Source organism: Equus caballus, unplaced genomic scaffold, assembly GCF_041296265.1.
Source record: "Equus caballus isolate H_3958 breed thoroughbred unplaced genomic scaffold, TB-T2T haplotype1-0000016, whole genome shotgun sequence".
NCBI lineage: Eukaryota > Metazoa > Chordata > Mammalia > Perissodactyla > Equidae > Equus > Equus caballus.
This window is the reverse complement of record NW_027222391.1, coordinates 11,501,540-11,519,161: the sequence shown is the minus strand read 5'-3', so window position 1 is coordinate 11,519,161 and position 17,622 is coordinate 11,501,540. Positions and strand designations below refer to the sequence as shown.

General features: G+C 44.4%; 1 protein-coding gene across 21 annotated transcripts in view; it reads right to left on the bottom strand.

Annotated features, from left to right (window-relative positions):
* Positions 1-17,622, bottom strand: part of LOC138922838 (ATP-binding cassette sub-family D member 2-like) — a 200,543-nt gene that overhangs the window by 86,823 nt on the left and 96,098 nt on the right. The window lies entirely within an intron of this gene.

Sequence of the window (17,622 nt, the reverse complement as noted above, 5' to 3'; positions counted from 1 at the left end):
CCACCCACTTCTCTACCTCTATTTCAGTTCCGCTAACGGCATTATCGTTCATCAGGATTCGACAGCAGACAACTTGGCTTTTTCATCATCCTTGCCCCGGCTTCCATGTTCAATTAGTTACTAAGTCCTGATAATACTCCCTTAAATATCTCCCAGAGACATTCTCTCTTCTCTTCCCCTCATTGTTTCTCGGCAGAACTATTGCCAAGAGCCCACTAAATACCCTCCCACCTCCAGGTCATCTCCATTCTAATGTGCCCTGGCCATCGTAAACAGCACAATCTCTCTTTAAAAGGTGTTTCCGATTTTTAGAGAAAAGGGCACAGCAGATATAAGCAGTGAGGAAACCCTTTCCTGAATTCCCTTGAAAATGCCCTCAAACAACCAATAAGAGCATGGTGTGAGATCTCTGCCAACAAGATGAAATCAATCGCGTTCTGAATCAGGGCTGAGTTGACATTAATTGCAGTGTCTTTTGAAATAGATTTAAAAATGTATCGTATATCACAAGCTTGTTGAAAAACTTCAATTACTTTGCTATTGCCTAAAGAAAGACAAATCCCAATATATTTTTAAACGTTACATTTGGAAATAATTTAAAACTTACAGAAAAGTTGAAAGAATAAAAATATTACGAAGAATACCTGTATACGCTTTACTCAGATTTACCTATTGCTAACATTTTACTTTATCATTTGCTCTATGTAAATATTCAGACACACCACACAATTATTTTCCAGAACCACTTTAGAGTATGTCATACATATCACGGCCTTTTACCTTTAATAGTTCAGTGTGTATTTCTGAGAATAAGAGGTGTTTTTACGTCACCACTGTCCAGTTATCCTCTTCACTAAATTTAACACTGATTCAATACTTTTATCTAATCTAACGTCTGAATTCCAATATCGCCAAGTGACCCAATAAAGTCCCTTACTGCAGTTTTCTTCCTTCTAGTACAGGACGTAGTAGATCACAGATTGCATTTACTTGCTGTGTCTCTTTCGTTTCCTTTAATCTGGAACATTCCCACAACCTTTCTTTATCTTTTATGACATTGACTTTTTTTTGTAGAGTCCATTTTTTTCTTTTAAATGGAACTTTCCTCATTTGGGTTTGTCTGATGTTTCCTCATGATGAGATTTAAATCAACCATTCCCCGACTGGATGCCACATAAGTAAAACCCTGTCCTCCTTAGGGTGACATGTCTAGGAAGCCCAAATATTTTCAATGTGGCATTCAAGGTCTCTAAATTTTGACTCTTCCTAGAGTCCACACATTCCTCCTTTTGATATTACCCATGAACCCTGTCTGACTGAACACCTAGGGATCAGCCATTGTGGAATCTGTTTGCCTGTCCAATATCCATTCCTTTGGGGAACGCCCCCCCCAACCCTGAATTCCTTACTAATGCTGCTCAATCTTCATTTTTTTCCATGGGGTAGATCCCACTTCTGTGGTTCTAGAGATATCATCAGGGACCAGGAATGGCCAATCAAGGTCCTTCCTCTCCTGAGCCACAGAAATGCAAGGATGGGCACATATCCCAAGTTGAGCTGTCCTGGGCTTTCTCCGGACTTCACAGGATGTACCTCTTTTCCTCAAGCCTTGTGAATTATAAGGAGTGCATGTGTGGATCTGTAGAGGAAGGGCAGCTTATTACAATACAGAGAGAGAGGATAATAAGGGAAAACATAGCTACAACTTGAAGTGTGTGTGAAAGAGAAAAAGAGAGGACGAGATATGTGATGACATCATTTAAGCAGCTGATTGCATCATGCCTGTATCCTTCATTACCCAGGACTTTTCAGTTGCATGAGTGGGTAAATTCCTGTGTGGATTAAGCTAACTTGTCAACTGCAAGAATCTGACTTGATGCTCTTTTTTCATACTGGCCTGTGTTGCTGAAGTCCAAGCATGGTAACAGACTCAGGTGATAATACACACACTTACTCTTCAACGTTGTGCACATTTATCTACAGAACAGATCAACATTTCTTAGATTCTGCGTTCACATATTTCTGTAAACACTGTTCAGCTTTGCTCATGAGTAGTCAGGTAGAAGACGTAAGTACATAATTATTTAAAATTATACTTTAAACAGAAAGTTCAATATGAATTCCTGAGAACCCCTAGGATGTATCAAAGGAGGTCTCAGAGGAAAATTCATAGTTCTAAATGTTATGAATTTTAAATTATACAAATGAAAATAAATTATACTTAACTCAAGGAAAACAGATGGCAGCACTTTCCAAAGATAAAAGCAGAAATTACCAGATTATGAAATAGAAAAAAAAAAAAGTTGAAATGATGAATACAACTCCAAACATGATTTTCTGGGGAAAAAAAAAAATCTGTTCACTTAATAAAGAGAAGAAGAATAAAATTCAAATTCTCAATATTGAAGAATGGAGAAAGGGTCTCAGACACAGAGGCAATCCAACTTTGCAAGAAAAAATACATGCCTAGAAAGCTTCAGAAGTGAATTCTGTCAAATCTTCAAGAAATAGAAAAGTCTTATGTCATTTAATCTGTTATAGAACATTCTTTTAAAGCATAAGGTGATAAATGCTCACAGAGAAACATTAAAAACTTATCAGGGCACTTCAGCAGGAGCATTTTGCTAGTTCTCAAAATTAGACTATGGATTCATCAAATGGATGGGAGAGGGACGTTCATCCCAGGCAATGGGAATCTGGAGGGCAAAGGCTCGGAGGGATGAATACATGGAGGAAATAAATATTCATCAAATGACACAAGCCTGAAAAGAATGAAAAAAGGACTAAATGTCAGGACTAGGAATGGAAAATAGTCCAATAATCTGGAGTGATGGAGCTGATTCTAAAAATACCAAATATGGTACTAAACTTTGGTAGATAAGACCGGGAAAGTAGTCACATCTGTGATGTCAGTTATTCAACACTAACTCAAAAGGACTCAGAAATATGATGTGGTTAGCAAAAACGTGAAGAATCTTAGGTTATACTGCAAAAGTATACTGTCTAGAAAGAAGAAGATAATAGTCTCCCTCCACAGTGTTCTGGTCAGTACACTTTAATATAGTACTCAGTTTTAAAGGAATATTAATTTCTTAAAAAGAGAGAGAACATATCCAGAGGAAGACTAGGATAATGAGAAGTCACTCGGTGGAACGTGTTGTTTTGCTGATTCTCATTCTTTAGGGAACAACACTTCATTTTTCCTTAGGGAATCATCTCTCCCATCCCCATTCTTAGCCCACGCTGGGCCTTAAAATCAGCCAGAGCAATAGGCATATAATCCAGGCATGTCCCGTCACAGTTTTATCCTCTGGGCAAAAGCGACTGATTAGTTTTGAGGCTCATGGTCACCAAATCAGATCAGGATTTCAGTTGGAACTATTAGGAAAATGTGCACTTTCTGTTTGGCTTGCTGCATTGAGGGGACGTAAGTCTGGGGTTACTAGAGGACAGTGTGGCCATGAAGCCAGTGGAGAGAATATCACAGATGGAGAGAGACAGGTTCCTGATGTCATTAATGAGAACCTTGGTCCAATCGTTCCTGAAGCCAACATGAACTTTACAGTTATTTGAATTTACAAATGTTCTTTACCTAGTTTAAGTTCAGTTTCTGCCATTTGCCGCCATAAGATTTCTACCTAATTCAACCTTAAAACATGTCTTATGAGATACGAGTAAAGGAACTGTTAATTTTGAAATTGAAATGGCACATGGACATCAGGACTGCTCTCCTTAAACTCTCAAAAACCATTTCATTGACATCAAGAACAAGGTAAAGATGCTCTGCACACGAGCATTAATTTTCATTTTGGGGGAGGTTTTATAAAATACAATAAGACAAGAAAAATGAATGATTGCTGAACTACTGGAAAAGAAGAGAAAATTTTTTTATCTTTGCTGACACGATTATAAATATAGAAAGTCTAAGAGTCTACACACAAAAACCATTTTAGCAGCAGTTAGCTCAGGGCTAATCTTCCTCAAAAAAAAAACAAAACATTTTAATTTGATAAAGTGGCTGTATGTAATATAAATACACAAAAATCAATACATTTCTAAATTGAGCACTCAGAAATAAAAATGGGAAAAACATATTCATAAACATGATAAAAGCTAGGAAATATTTAGAAATGCATTAAACGCAAAGATATTGGAATTAAATGAAGAAATCTATAAAATTGTATTTAAGAATATGAATGTAGATACAGTAAGTGGGAAGATAAATGTCCATGGATGGCATGACAATGTATTAAAATATCAACTATTTGAAAATTATCATATTAATTCAATATAATTTCAATTTGGATACCAAACTTTTGTCAATTTTATAAAATGATGGTAATTTTCATTTGGAGAATTAATTTCCCCAAATAACCAAAAATACAATAAAGAAGAATACTGAGGAATGACATGCCTTGCAAGGTATTACAACATATAATGAAATTATCATAATAAAAACAATGCGGTATTAACATAAATAAATAAATAGATGGGGGGGTGAACCTTGAGATAAATTGCATTATAGATGACAATTGTAAATAATGAAAAATGCCAGTAACCAAAGCATACTTTTATTTAACAAATAGTGTTGGCACAACTGCCTTTTATCTGGGAAAAAAATGAAATCCGTTACTTTATACTGTATATTAAATTTTAGATAGATTAAAAATCTAAATGTAAAGAAAAAATAATATGGTTAAATCCTATCTTATAATTTTAAATGATATGCATCTCTCTAGATATTTAAACCACACAAAACAGCTCTAAAATTCTCTCCTAGCACTTTCTCTTGTCCTCAGTCTTATCCCAGCCCTCTGGTAGAACAGGACGGGTATAAAGCAATCAGTCATACAACAAATTAAGGATTCTCCTGAGAACCTAGGAAGGTATCAGGATAGAATGTTACCACCACCAATGTCTGCAGAGAATTGCTATAAACAACAATTAGAAAGCATTTTCATCCCAAATCTTATCTGGTCTCGGATCACATTTCTGTTTTGGTTCTCAGCAAGGAAAGAATTTCCTGTATCATTATTTTTACTGATTATCTCCTGCTCCATCTTATCTACAAATATACCATTTTTTATAAGGAGGAAGAACAAATCAACTAAAGCAACTACGCTTCTTACTAAGGTGACACACCATTGCTGTTCCAATACATACTCCTGGGAGAGTCTGGGAAAAATGGAGGTGGAAGCATCAGAAGAGAGTAAGAAAACTCACACTTATTGTTCACCCACTACATGCAAAATATTTTTGACATCTCATCCAAACCACAAGCAGAGTAAGTATGTCATTCTTCCTGTCTCATAAATAAGGAGAACAAGGCTCAGCAAGGTGAAATAATTTGCTCAAGGTCATTGTGATAACTTTCTTGATGAAGCTTCCTGACTGTTCTCTCCTTTCAGGACTCTTGATTTCTCTTTGAGAAACTATCCACCCCCATTCTGAGTCCTTGTGCATCCAGGGATGCGCACATGGCTGAGGCAGAGCCAATCACTGTGTTTCCCTCCCTGGACACAGAGATTGGTTCAGAGATAGGCACGAGACCTAGCAAATGCTACCTTTGAACTCTGCATATACATAGACTGATAAATTCCTCTATTTACTTAAATCACTTTACATTGGGCTGCTGTCCCTGGTATGGAAAATGTCTTGATTAACCGAGTCACCACAGAGCCAAGAAATGATAAAGCCAAGATATAAACGTCTTTCTTCTTGACTCCAAAGGTCATGATCTTTCTACAAGGCCCTGTTTCCTGGTAAAACACTCTTAGCTGGAGGAAAATAGTATAATTCACTCAAGAATCTGCTGTGATACCTGACACGTCCTCAGCCTGCTGTGAACTCTACACTGTCTTTGATTAGTGAAGAACATTCTGGGAAATTTGATGGAAATGAGATTTCAATTGTCCTGAAAAAAAACAGTGAAGTCCAGTTCCCAAGGATTTGGCTTTATTCAACAGGTGCATGGTCCTGAAGCAAAAGAACATGTTAACATGGAAAGAACAATGGGCTCTGAGTCAAAAGAAAAGAAAGAGAATTCTGCTTCCACCATTCAGCTATGCGATTTGAGTCAAGAGGGTGCGCTTTTCTGAACTTTAATTTTTTCTCTTCCTCCTGGCAGAGCTTTTGCGAGACAAAAATAAGATCGTGGCTATTAAAGTACTTTTATTTATTTTTTTAATTGCAAAGGGCTCTAATGTAATATTGCTAAATGTTGCTGGGGTATCTGGGTACAGCTTAGAGTTCCAGTGCCATTATTACAACAGATAATCACCGAGTATTTAGACCCAGCATTAAAAACAAATAACATATTTAAAGAAACGAATATTGGTTAAAAAATAAATAAGTAGGATCAACTTAATTGCATTTACTAATAGAAGAAATTCGCTCAAAGGCAGTCTTAGAAAGATAAAAATGGTGACTAGAAAATAAACACTGTATATCATGTTCTCTTTACAGTATCGTACGAAATGGTAAGCTATGTAGATAACATAAAATAAAATGGGTAAATAGAGAGAATAAGTTATAATAAGATTGAAAAAATAAATCTAAAACATTAAAAATACCAAACAAGACTACATAGAACAAAAAGAAAAATATGATAAGGTAATAATAGGAAAAAGGAAGATATCATACAGCTAACGGAGTTGAATAACATACTAAGAGGAGCAGAAGGATTCAAAGCCAGGCAGCTCACTGGATCTGCTGGCGGTTACCGCGTGGACGGTGTGTGACAGGTACGGGGGGTTTTATGTCCCGTATCCCATCTATCCTACCAATAGCACTGCAAACCCAGGATCAACATTCCTATTTCACAAAGAGGGAAGCTGAGGCCCGGAGTGACTAAAAGATGTGCCTGAGGTGTCACAGCGCGTGGAAGTGCAGCTTCGACGGGAACGCCGGTGTTGGGGTTTCTAGAGCAGACTGGCTTCCTTCCACGCGACCCCTGAAACAGCTGGGGCTCCCCCTCAGCGTTTCCCCAAGGCTGGTGTTTGTCGTGGGTGTCACTGGGATTTCAAGAGAGGACTGATATCCTTAGGGCATGAGGTAGTCTCGCAAGAGCCCGGGATCCACCCCCCATCCTTTCAGTTACAGCCCCATTTCCCCCCACCGGAACCGTGTCTTGGACACGCGCAGCCCCTGCCCAGCTGGCGTGGAGCGCCCAAGCCCGGCCTCAGCCAATCAGCTTATCGCATTGCCTTCACAACAGCGAGTGTTCCAGGGAGAGCAGTCGGCTGAAGCAGGCCAATCAGAGCCAGGGGTCTCAGATGGCAGGGCTTCCATTTGAGCTTAGGTTGTCGCTCGCATCCCACCCCATCCTGCGTATATGGTCGGGACTTCAACCGACAATATGAAGAATCACAACGGCGAGAGCCATCCACCCCACAAGGGGGAGCACCTGCCTGGGAATGGGCCACATAGGGTGCAAGACGGAGCCAGGCAGTGGAGAAAGAACCACCATTCTGCTGGCACTGCTTTACCCTCAGTCACGCCAACGCGAAGGCAAAATGCTCCCCGCACCTTACAAGCGCTTGAGCTGGCGAGCCCGGGGATTCCTTCCTCACAACCTAACATTTACAGAGACATCCCCTTGAAGCCTTACATCGCTGTGTGAGAAACCATGAAGGAAGCCAAGAACAATTCTCACGCCTAGCTTCAAAGCCCTAAGATGCTGACTCTCTGGGACCACGGACGTCACTGTCAGACCACCAAGGCACGAACTAGGAGCCGTAGGCATATCTCAGACTACTTGGATGCTTGCTTTGAGGACTAGATATTTTAATTATGTGGCTAAGAAGAGCACGGGTTCCCTTTTGTGTTGGGTTTCAATAGAAAGCGTCAGATAAACCTGGATTCAGACATTAGCTTTGTCACATACTAGAGACACGAGCCTTGGGAAGTTAGTGGTTCTGCCCTACCACTGTGCCTTGGTACATAATATTCCCTCTACCTGGCACACGCTTCCACCCCTCTTCCACCTCCCCTGTTTGCCTGGCTGAGCCCTGGTCATCATCCAGATCTCAGCTTAGACATCACTTCCTCCAGGAAGCCCTCCTTAACTTCTCACCCTAAGGTCTAAATGAAGTTTGCCTTTTCCAGGTTCCCAGAGAACCTCCATTCTCTGCTTGTCCCAGCACTTGTTTCACTATTATAATCATCAAAAATAATCATAAATATCTAGTTCCCCCACCAGAATAGAAGCTTCCTGAGGGCAGGGAGTGTACTATAGTATTCACGATCTAAGCCCCGTCGTGAACTAGCAGGGCGCAAAAGTTTTACTGAATGAGCAAGTATCTCAGTCTTTCCATTTCCTCCTCTGTGTAACGGACATCACTGTAGCCAGCCTCACAGGACTGCTTGGAGATTTAATTCAGTATGTAGATAGCCCAGCACACACCTGGCACACAGTAGGTGCTGAATAAATGTTAATTCCCTTCTACTTCGTTTACCCTTTCCAAGAAATGTGCGTGTTAAGGACTCATTCTTTGCTAATCAATAACTTGATCTCCCTGAGTGCCATTAATAAAACTAATAAAATCCTCACTATTTCCTCAAAAGACCAAGGCAACTCAGGGGTCAATGATCATCTGTCTCAGCTTGACAGTAATTCCTGGGTCACACTCACCGTGGAAAGCTCTTTTTCTCTCAGTAGCTGTCAACATGGAATAAAGTGATTAAAAGTGTTAAAAATCATATATAATAAATGGCGCCAATATAAAACTTAATGCCCCTAATATTTCCTCAGAGTTGCTACCTTTTCATTAATTGAAGCAAGAAATGTTCCACTTAGTTAAAATAGCGACTTAGTATCCTGCTCATAAACACATCTGCAGCCCCAGTTCACTGGTTCAGTGGGTTTAAATTAGTTGGTATCAATGTTATTGATGATATGAGGATTCAGAGCGCGTGCTGAGGCTGTGAGGAGGGTGATGCTCTGGGCTTCCGTATTCTCCGCACGCACGGACTCGGGGCTCTGCCGGGGTGTGCTGGCGAGCTGACCGCAGGGTCTTATAACAAAAGCTGCAAGGAGGACAACCACAGGCCACCTGATGGAGACCCTGGCATCACAGTAGATCCTTTGCTCCAATGAATGGAAACTGATCCTGCTGTGTGCCTGAGGGAGAACAACACTGTTATTGAACATCTATCTAATATACAAGGCAAGGCAGAGCCCAGTGGTTAAAGGCACTGACCCCAGAGTCAGGCAGCTTTGGGTTTCAATCTGGCTCTGCCACTCCCTACACATCCTTGGGCACAGCAGTTAATCTCGCTGAGCTGCTGTCTTTATCTGCAAAATGGAGATAGTAACAGCACCTGAGTCCCGAGGTTATTGTGAGGATGAAGTCCACCTGTCACTTAGCACAGCGCCAGGCACGTGCCAAAGCTTAGATATTCTCCTTTTCTGAATACATGTGTGATGTCATTTCACCTTCACACTGGTCCTATTAGATACGCATTATTATCCCACTAGAAGGTTCACTGGATTTAGAGCCAAAACATCTGGGTTCAAAAGTTTTTTAGACTGGCCAAAATCCAGACCACTGACACCACCAAATGCGAGTGAGGATGAGGAGCAGCAGGAACTCTTGTTCATTGCTGGTGGGAATGCAAAATGGTCCAGCCACTGTGGAAGACAGTTTGGCGGCTGCTCACAAAACTAAGCATACTCTTACCAAGGACCCAGCAGTTGTGCTCCTTGGTATTTACGCAAAGGAGCTGAAAACTTATGTCCACACAAAAACCTGCACGTGGATGTTTACAGCGGCTTTATTCATAACTGCCGAAACCTGCAAGCAATCAAGATGTCGTTCCACAGGTGAATGGATAAATAAGCTGTGGGACATCCAGACAATGGAATATTATTCTGTGCTGAAAAGAAATGAGCTATTAAGTCATGAAAAGACACGGAGGAAGCTTAAATGCATATTACTAAGTGAAAGGAGCCAATCTGAAAAGGCTACATACTGTATAATTCCAACTATATGACATTCTGGAAAAGGGAACACTACGGAAACAGTAATAAGATGCGTGTTTCACAGGGTTGGGGGGCCGGGAGAGAAACAGGCAGAGCACAGAGATTTTTTAGAGCAGTGAAAATATTCTGTATGATACTACGATGGTGGGTATATGTCTTGAGAAATGTGTCCAAACAAATTTATGTTGTACACAGAATGTACGACACCAAGAGTGAACACTAATGTATACTCTGGACTTTTGATGACTAAACAAAAAACCTGTCCCAGAGATAAAGTAGCTGTGTCACCTTAGCTCATGCATTCAAGCTCTCCCAAAGTCATGTTCTTATCCATAAAATGGGAATAAATAACCCAGGTGAGGTCACTATGAGTTTAACTGAGGTCATGCCTTAGAAAGGGTAAGGGGACCAATAGGTCACTGGTAGACCCAAAATAAAAGGCACCCACAGTTCCATGGGGCCTCAGCTTGGGGAGGGCACCTGTTTCAGGAGGCACAGCCTGGGGCTGGGAGACCTGGAAGCAGGCACAGAGCCAGCGCTGATGGGAGGAAGCTGGAGTTGTTTACATTCCTAATTACAGGAATCAAGGCTTCAGCACAGCCAGGTGTCATTCCAACAGACAAGGTTGATAGGATGTGAACGGGCCCAGCTGCCACCACTCTGCTCGCGGACGACAGGCGTGGCGATGAAGTCAGATGAATTACCCTGCAGCCTGGCCGTGCTGGTCAACTTCAGCTGCTTGGAGGCACAGATTAAAATTCAGTCTTGCAAATTCTACGTTTCTCCCAAAACCTCCTCGCGGTTGCCTTAGGTCTGTTCCCCAGAAAGGCGCCGCCACGGGGAGCAGTGTGCAAGTCAGACATTTGGCCGGTGGCCTCAAATGTGGTCCCCTTTCCCCCTCCAATGGTGAAGTTCAGGAAGGAGGAATGTACTAAGAGCACCAGCTTCAGAGTCCAAACCCTGCCACGTGCAAGGTGTGTGAAATGCCGCCAATCATTTAAGCATTTTGGAATTCAATTTCCTCATCTGTAATATGGGAATAGTCCTTTTAGGGTTGCTGTGAGGATAAAGCACTTACAGGCACATAGGAATCTAACTCAATAAATAGTAGTGAAAATTATTAGCAGTATTGCTTTAATGGGCTACCTGGGCAAGTTCTGAGCCCAGGCATCCATCAATTTATAGTCCGCGCCCTACCAGCCGGCAGCCGCTTTAACTAGACCGATTAACAACCTGTTTCTGATCAATGATTTATCACTTATGTTTCCCTGTTAATGAAATGTAATTGCCAAGCCCGAGATGTAACACGGCAGCAAAACAAACCACCATCTGAAAATTATATCCCTGGTCCCATAAGTAAAGCGGCAGCAACATGCTGGAATGCCTTATGATCAGAGGGAGCGTCACCAGGCCTGGCCTTCGAGGCGCTTGTTCTGTTTGAAGGTGGAAGAGGTACTCGCCAGTGTATTCTTCTCCATAAAAATTAACGCTGTAACAGGACGCCAAATGGCTTCAGCTAATGTGCTTTTGAATGAGGACTAAATTTTATTCATAAGCATCAGTGTCAGGACTAAAATAACATTTTTATGGACGCTGCAAGCATAAACAGCAGTGCTGACTGAAACAGGACTGCCACTGAACTGACTTGTTTCCCTCCGCGTGGCTGCTCAGACAGCAGAGGACTGGGAACCAGAGACCCTGGCCACGGGTCTCGCTTCTGGTCTCTCCTGTTTTGTGACATTGGGGGCAAATTAACTAAAAACGAAAATGAAAACAAAGCACTCCCCCTAACCTTCAGCCTCATCGTCTGTAAAGTGGGGTAATAATACAACTGACCTCCCAGAGATATTGTGAATATTAAGCTCATTTATTCATTCATCCATAATGCCAGTTTCCAGGCTTGGTTCTGGGCACACGGAAGTAATCAAAACAGAAACAACTGCTTGTGTGGAACTTACATCCCAGTGGGAGAAGACAGACACTAGGAAATGAATAATTACGTTGGATGCTACGTTAGGGAGAGGTAACTGTTACTGAGAAAAATTAACTGAAAGAAGGAGACTGGGGATGCTAATGGGCGGTGGAGGATGCAGGCAATTTTAAATAGAGTGGTCAAGAAGGTCATACTGAGAAGGTGACATTTAAACAACCTGGTGGGTCTACATGCATCAGGACTTGAGCAGAGAGCCAGACTCACACAGTAAATATCCAATAGATGGTAGGTATTGCTGTTCCCAGGAGAATGGTATGAAAATACATATATGAGAGAGCTTTCAAAACGGCAGAGCTATATAATCCAGATGAGTGGGTTAATGTGTGTGAATGACTGAGTAGACTTCTGACACCCCATCCTGCAATCAAGAGTGACCCTAAGATGGATGCCATGGGCAGGAAAAGCTGCGTTTGACCCCAGGAAGGCCAGAGGGTCCTGGGTCATGTGTTGAACAACAGGCGGCCTCCTACCTCCTACAGTGTCCACATGTGGTGGGCGCTCAGCTGTTGGCCCAGAGACTGAACGAGGCCAAGGGGTGTGGAGAGACAAGGAGGGGCCTTGGTTTCCCCAAGAGCTACCTGAATTCCTAAGGGCTTTTATGGATGGAGGAGGATGCTACCGTGTCATTTTAGCCCTTGAATTTCTAGAGATTCCTAGAGTTGAACTTCCTAGATTGTGATTTCCCCTGTCTGGAATCAGAAGACCAACATTCAAATCTGGGCTTTGAATCTTCTTAACTGTGTGATATTGAAAGATGTCACGTATCCTAAAATGTGCACCGTGAGAGTAGCTCATGAGTCACAAAACCAGTACAGGGTAGAAGTGGGACCTAAAGGCAGGTGTTTCTGACTCAAAACCCCACATTGACATGGATTTGGGATGGTGGGAGCACAGCTCTGTTAGGACGAGGTAAGACTCCACACGATTCAGCCCTGCCTTAGCTATCTAATTGTCTTTCCCCCCAACAAAGAGCTTTCTGATAAAAGGAGGGCCATGTCTCCGGATTCAGAGCACATTACACGTGTTACTTACCTTCATCTGAAAGGGGGGAGTCAAACTAACCTCATGTCACTGAGGGAAATAAAAATAATACGTTTATCGAATATTAATGTGACAGACACAATGCTAAGCACTCTCTGGGCATCACTGGCTTTAATTCTTTTTTTTTTCTTTCTTTTTTGTTTTTTTTTTGAGGAAGATTAGCCCTGAGCTAACTGCTTCCAATCCTCCTCTTTTTTGCTGAGGAAGCCTGGCCCTGAGCTAATATCTTTGCCCAGCTTCCTCTACTTTATACATGGGACGCCTACCACAGCATGGCTTGCCAAGCTGTGCGATGTCTGCACCCGGCATCCGAACTGGCAAAGCCCCGGCCACCGAGAAGCAGAAGGTGCGCACTTAACCGCCGTGCCACCGGGCTGGCCCCCACTGGCTTTAATTCTTACAGCGAGGTGGTACTATTATTCCCATTTTTCAGAACAGGAGACTGAGCCCTGGAACGTGAAGATTTTGCCCAACATCACACAGCTTGAAAATGACGATGAAACTCAAGCATCCGCCTCCAGAGACTGTGCGATGACTCTCGACTATCCATAGCCCTTCGAGGAGCTCGATCACTTGTGGGCACACAGCAGGGACCTAATCAAGAGACACTAGCCCTAACCTTTCTGTGAGGGCAAACCCTCTCCTCAGTGCCCCTGCACACATCTTCCCACATCTAAGTCTTTGCGAAGAAGGGGCTCCCTGCCTGAAATACCTTTCCTGTTTCTCTCCTCACCACAATACCCTCCATGTTTATCAAGGCCAAAGGGAAGATCTGCCTCCTCCAGGAAGCCAACAGGGATCACACCGGGACAAACGGGTTAATCTGAAACTCCAAATATTCTATCTGTAGTGAAAGTATGTTTTCTCTTTTATTGCCTGCCTATGTCATTAATCACTCCTTCTGGAAGTAACCTCCAATCTTCTTTTGAGGGAGCCAGCACATCCAAATTATCAGTCCAGGTGATTTACCTGAAGCTCAACTCCAACCCCAGGCTCCAAGAATGAGATACCACCAAACCTGGGCCAACTACCGGACCTCAGGATGTCTGTTAAACCTATGTTGGGAAATAGACACAATTTTTGTTCTGGGGAGGACAAGCTGGTAGGGTGTAGACCCTGGAGATGCCTGTGCCCATCTTTTCCCTTACTGAGGAGAGACTGGTTAAGAATCAAGAATAAAACAAAAGGAGACATATGCCCAATGGCATTATTTGAACTCATTGATCCAGCCATATCTGAATCAGTTAAGTGTTCCAATACATGTATTCTTGTCTCCTGAAGCCATTTTGAGTTGAGTTTCTACCACTTGCAACTAAAACACTCTTAATGCAAACACACTCTTCAACATTTTAGCCCTGCAGACTCACCCTTTCATAATTTTCTATTACAAACAATGTATTCTATAACCCCAGAAATCTTACAGGCTACTTGAGGACAGCAGCAGATTCCTTTTCTAAGGGACCAAGAACTTATACCAGAGTTCAGGGTACTTTGTGCCTGATCACGTTAATTGAAATAACCTGTTTAGCACCTATGGCACTATGCACAGAGATGGGGATATAAAGTCAGGTTCTAATACTGATTCTACACTTTACTACGTGGGTGACCTTGGCAAAGGCCTTTCATCCATCTAAGTCTCAGTGTCCTCATATAAACTGGAGACAATAATGTCCAGGACTTTGGGTGTAAGAATCAAGTGATCTAGGCTACTGAAAAGGCGTTTATTTCCCTGGGATAATTTTGACAGCATTAGATTGTTTTCCCAAGAGCAGCCAAGTCGAGGGAGATTATTTCGAATTCCACGGTGCTACAGATGCGGTCAGTAGCAACTGCAAGCTGGAAAGGAAACAAAGTTGGGTGTAATCCATTCAAGTTCACACGTTTCACCAGGGACAGCCTCCGAGCCTTTAATACTTATGTATGCATTTATCCATTTATTTAATCAACCACTACTAACGCCTACTACAGGCCAGACGCTGCTCTAAGTACTTTACGGCTATGAAATATCCTCTCACCTTTACACTCACCTATGGAGTGTGTATGATAATCATCCCCGTTTGACAGATCAGGAAACTGACACACAGAATGGTACGGTAACTTGCCCAAGTTCACACAGCCCGTAGGTGGCAGAGCTAGGACCCGTTTGACAGAGTCTGGCTCCAGAGTCCACGCTCCGAATCACCACGCTTGGTCTCCAAAAACCTATAGAAAGCGCCAGCCTTAACCGAAAAGTTTTGTTTTCCCCACCCTACAGTCCCTACGCGGCCCCAGGCTCCAGGGCACTCTTTCAGCTCCTCTGACAGGCCATACTCCTCCCTTGCCCCGTCCCAACGCTCTCCCGCACAAGTCCTCCTTTTCTTGTAGGCATCTGCTCTCAGCTTCAACATCACTGCCTAAGCCACAAAGTCTATCAGTAAATGCCGTATTTCTCAGCACCCAACACGAAATAGTTTTTACGTATCTCCTAGGTAACTAGTCGCTGCCTATCTGTCCTTTCCAACTAGGCTGTGAGGCCCAGTACGTCAAACACCCTGTCAGTCTTGCTCACCAAGTGTCCAGACCACTGAACAACGCACCGACCAGAGGAAAGGAAGGACTTGTCCCAAGGTCAGCTCTCCAGACTTTCTGTGCAAGGAGGGAACGAACGGAGCACCCTCGAGCCTCACGCTTTCTCTGCCAGACTTTCAAGTGTGGGACACATACCTGTGCTCACAATGCTCCCCGGACAGCTAGACTTCCGCACAGTCAAGGGCTTTGGAAAGCACTGGCTCTGCACACAAACGTTACGTGGCCCTCGACAGGCCACTTCCCCTGAACCGGCCTGAGCTTCAGGGGCACAACAGGCTTCATGAAAACCCCAACGGAACGTAGCCTCTAAAGGAGGGAGACCTGCACTCCTCAGAACGCATCGAGACCAGTGTCCTTATCGACTTCGCGTCTGTCCCTCCAAGAAGCCAAGACCCCGGGGGCCGCTTCAGCGCCCGACTCCCGGGCACCGCGTCCCCAGGCTGGCCCCGTGCCCGGCACACACCGCCCGTTCCATGAACGAGTGACGCGCACGAAGAGACCCCCCCCCCCCCCCCCCCCCCCCCCCCCCCCGCTCCGCGCGCCGCACAGCTGTCCCGCGACCTGACGGGCACCTCTCGGCGCACAAGCCTATTCCTCAGAAACACGCTCGCCTCCCACCAGCCCCCAGGCCCACGCCCCCAGGTACCTCTCCCAGACGGCATCATCTTCGCAGGCGCCCTGGTCGTCCGTGTCCGGCGAGCAGGAAGAGCGGGAGCTGAAGGAGGGCCACCTCAGGCCAGCGGCCATGGCTGTGGAGGGCCCGGGCTGCTGTGCCCAGCGGGGACACGGAGCGGCGTCCACGGACGAGCCCGGCCCGGGAGAGAGCCGCAGAGCGCGGCCGGACTCCGCGGGGCTCGGCTCTGGCCAGGCAGGCGCGGCTCGCCGACGCCTCCCACGCCTCCCGCGACGGTGGCCCGGCAGCCGCGCGCGCTCCTCTCCTCGCGGGCGCGCGCCGCCGCCCAGACGCTCCCAGGCCGTTGCCCCGCCCCCTCCGGCGGTGGACTGCGGACAGGGACAGGGACACCCTCCTGGGAGAACTCCTGGGGCCCCGCCCACACGCTTCGGACCTTCGCGGAGCGGGAAGGTGCGCTGACAGGGACGCAGGGTCCCCGCCAAGCTCGCTCTCGGGGAACTGCAGCCTCCTCCCTCGGGTTTTACTCGAACGTCAGACCCGAAACCACGCAACGTCTACAAGCAAACCCTTTGACATCAGTCTTAGCAGCCTATGTTCAAGTACCACGTCTGACTGGGCAATGGAAACAAAATACAAAATGAACAAACGGGACTACATCAAAGTAAAAAAATCTTCTGCACGGCAAAGGAAACCATCCACAAAACCAAAACGCAACCTAACACCTGGGAGAAGATACTTGCAAACCGTATGTCGGATAAGGGGTTAATACCCAAAATACAGAAAGAACTCATACACCTCAACAACAAAACAAATCAACAACCCAATTAAAAAAACGGGCAAAAGATCTGAGCAGTGACTTCTCCAAAGGAGATATCCGGATGGCCAACAGGCCTATGGAGAGGTGCTCAACATCATTAGCGATCAGACAAGTGCAAATGAAAACTACCATGAGACGTCACCTTACTCTGGTCAGAATGGCTCTAAGTAGCAAGACAAGAGACAAGTGTCGGAGAGGATGTGGAGAGACGGGAACTCTCCTGCACTGCTGGTGGGGGCGCAGACTGGTGCAGCCACTATGGAAAGCAGCAGGGAGTATCCTCAGAAAACTAAGAATAGATCTACCGTTATGATCCGGCTATCCCACTGCTGGCTATTCATCCAAAGAACTCGAAGACACAAATGCAGAAAGACACGTGCACCCCTAGGTTCACTGCAGCATTATTCACAACAGCCAAAACTTGGAAGCAACCTAGGTGCCCATCAAGGGAGGAATGGATAAAGAAGATGTGGTACGTATACACAATGGAATACTACTCGGCCATAAGAAATGATGAGACCCGGCCATTTGTGACAACCTGGATGGACCCTGAGGGTATTATGTGAAGTGAAATAAATCAGAGGGAG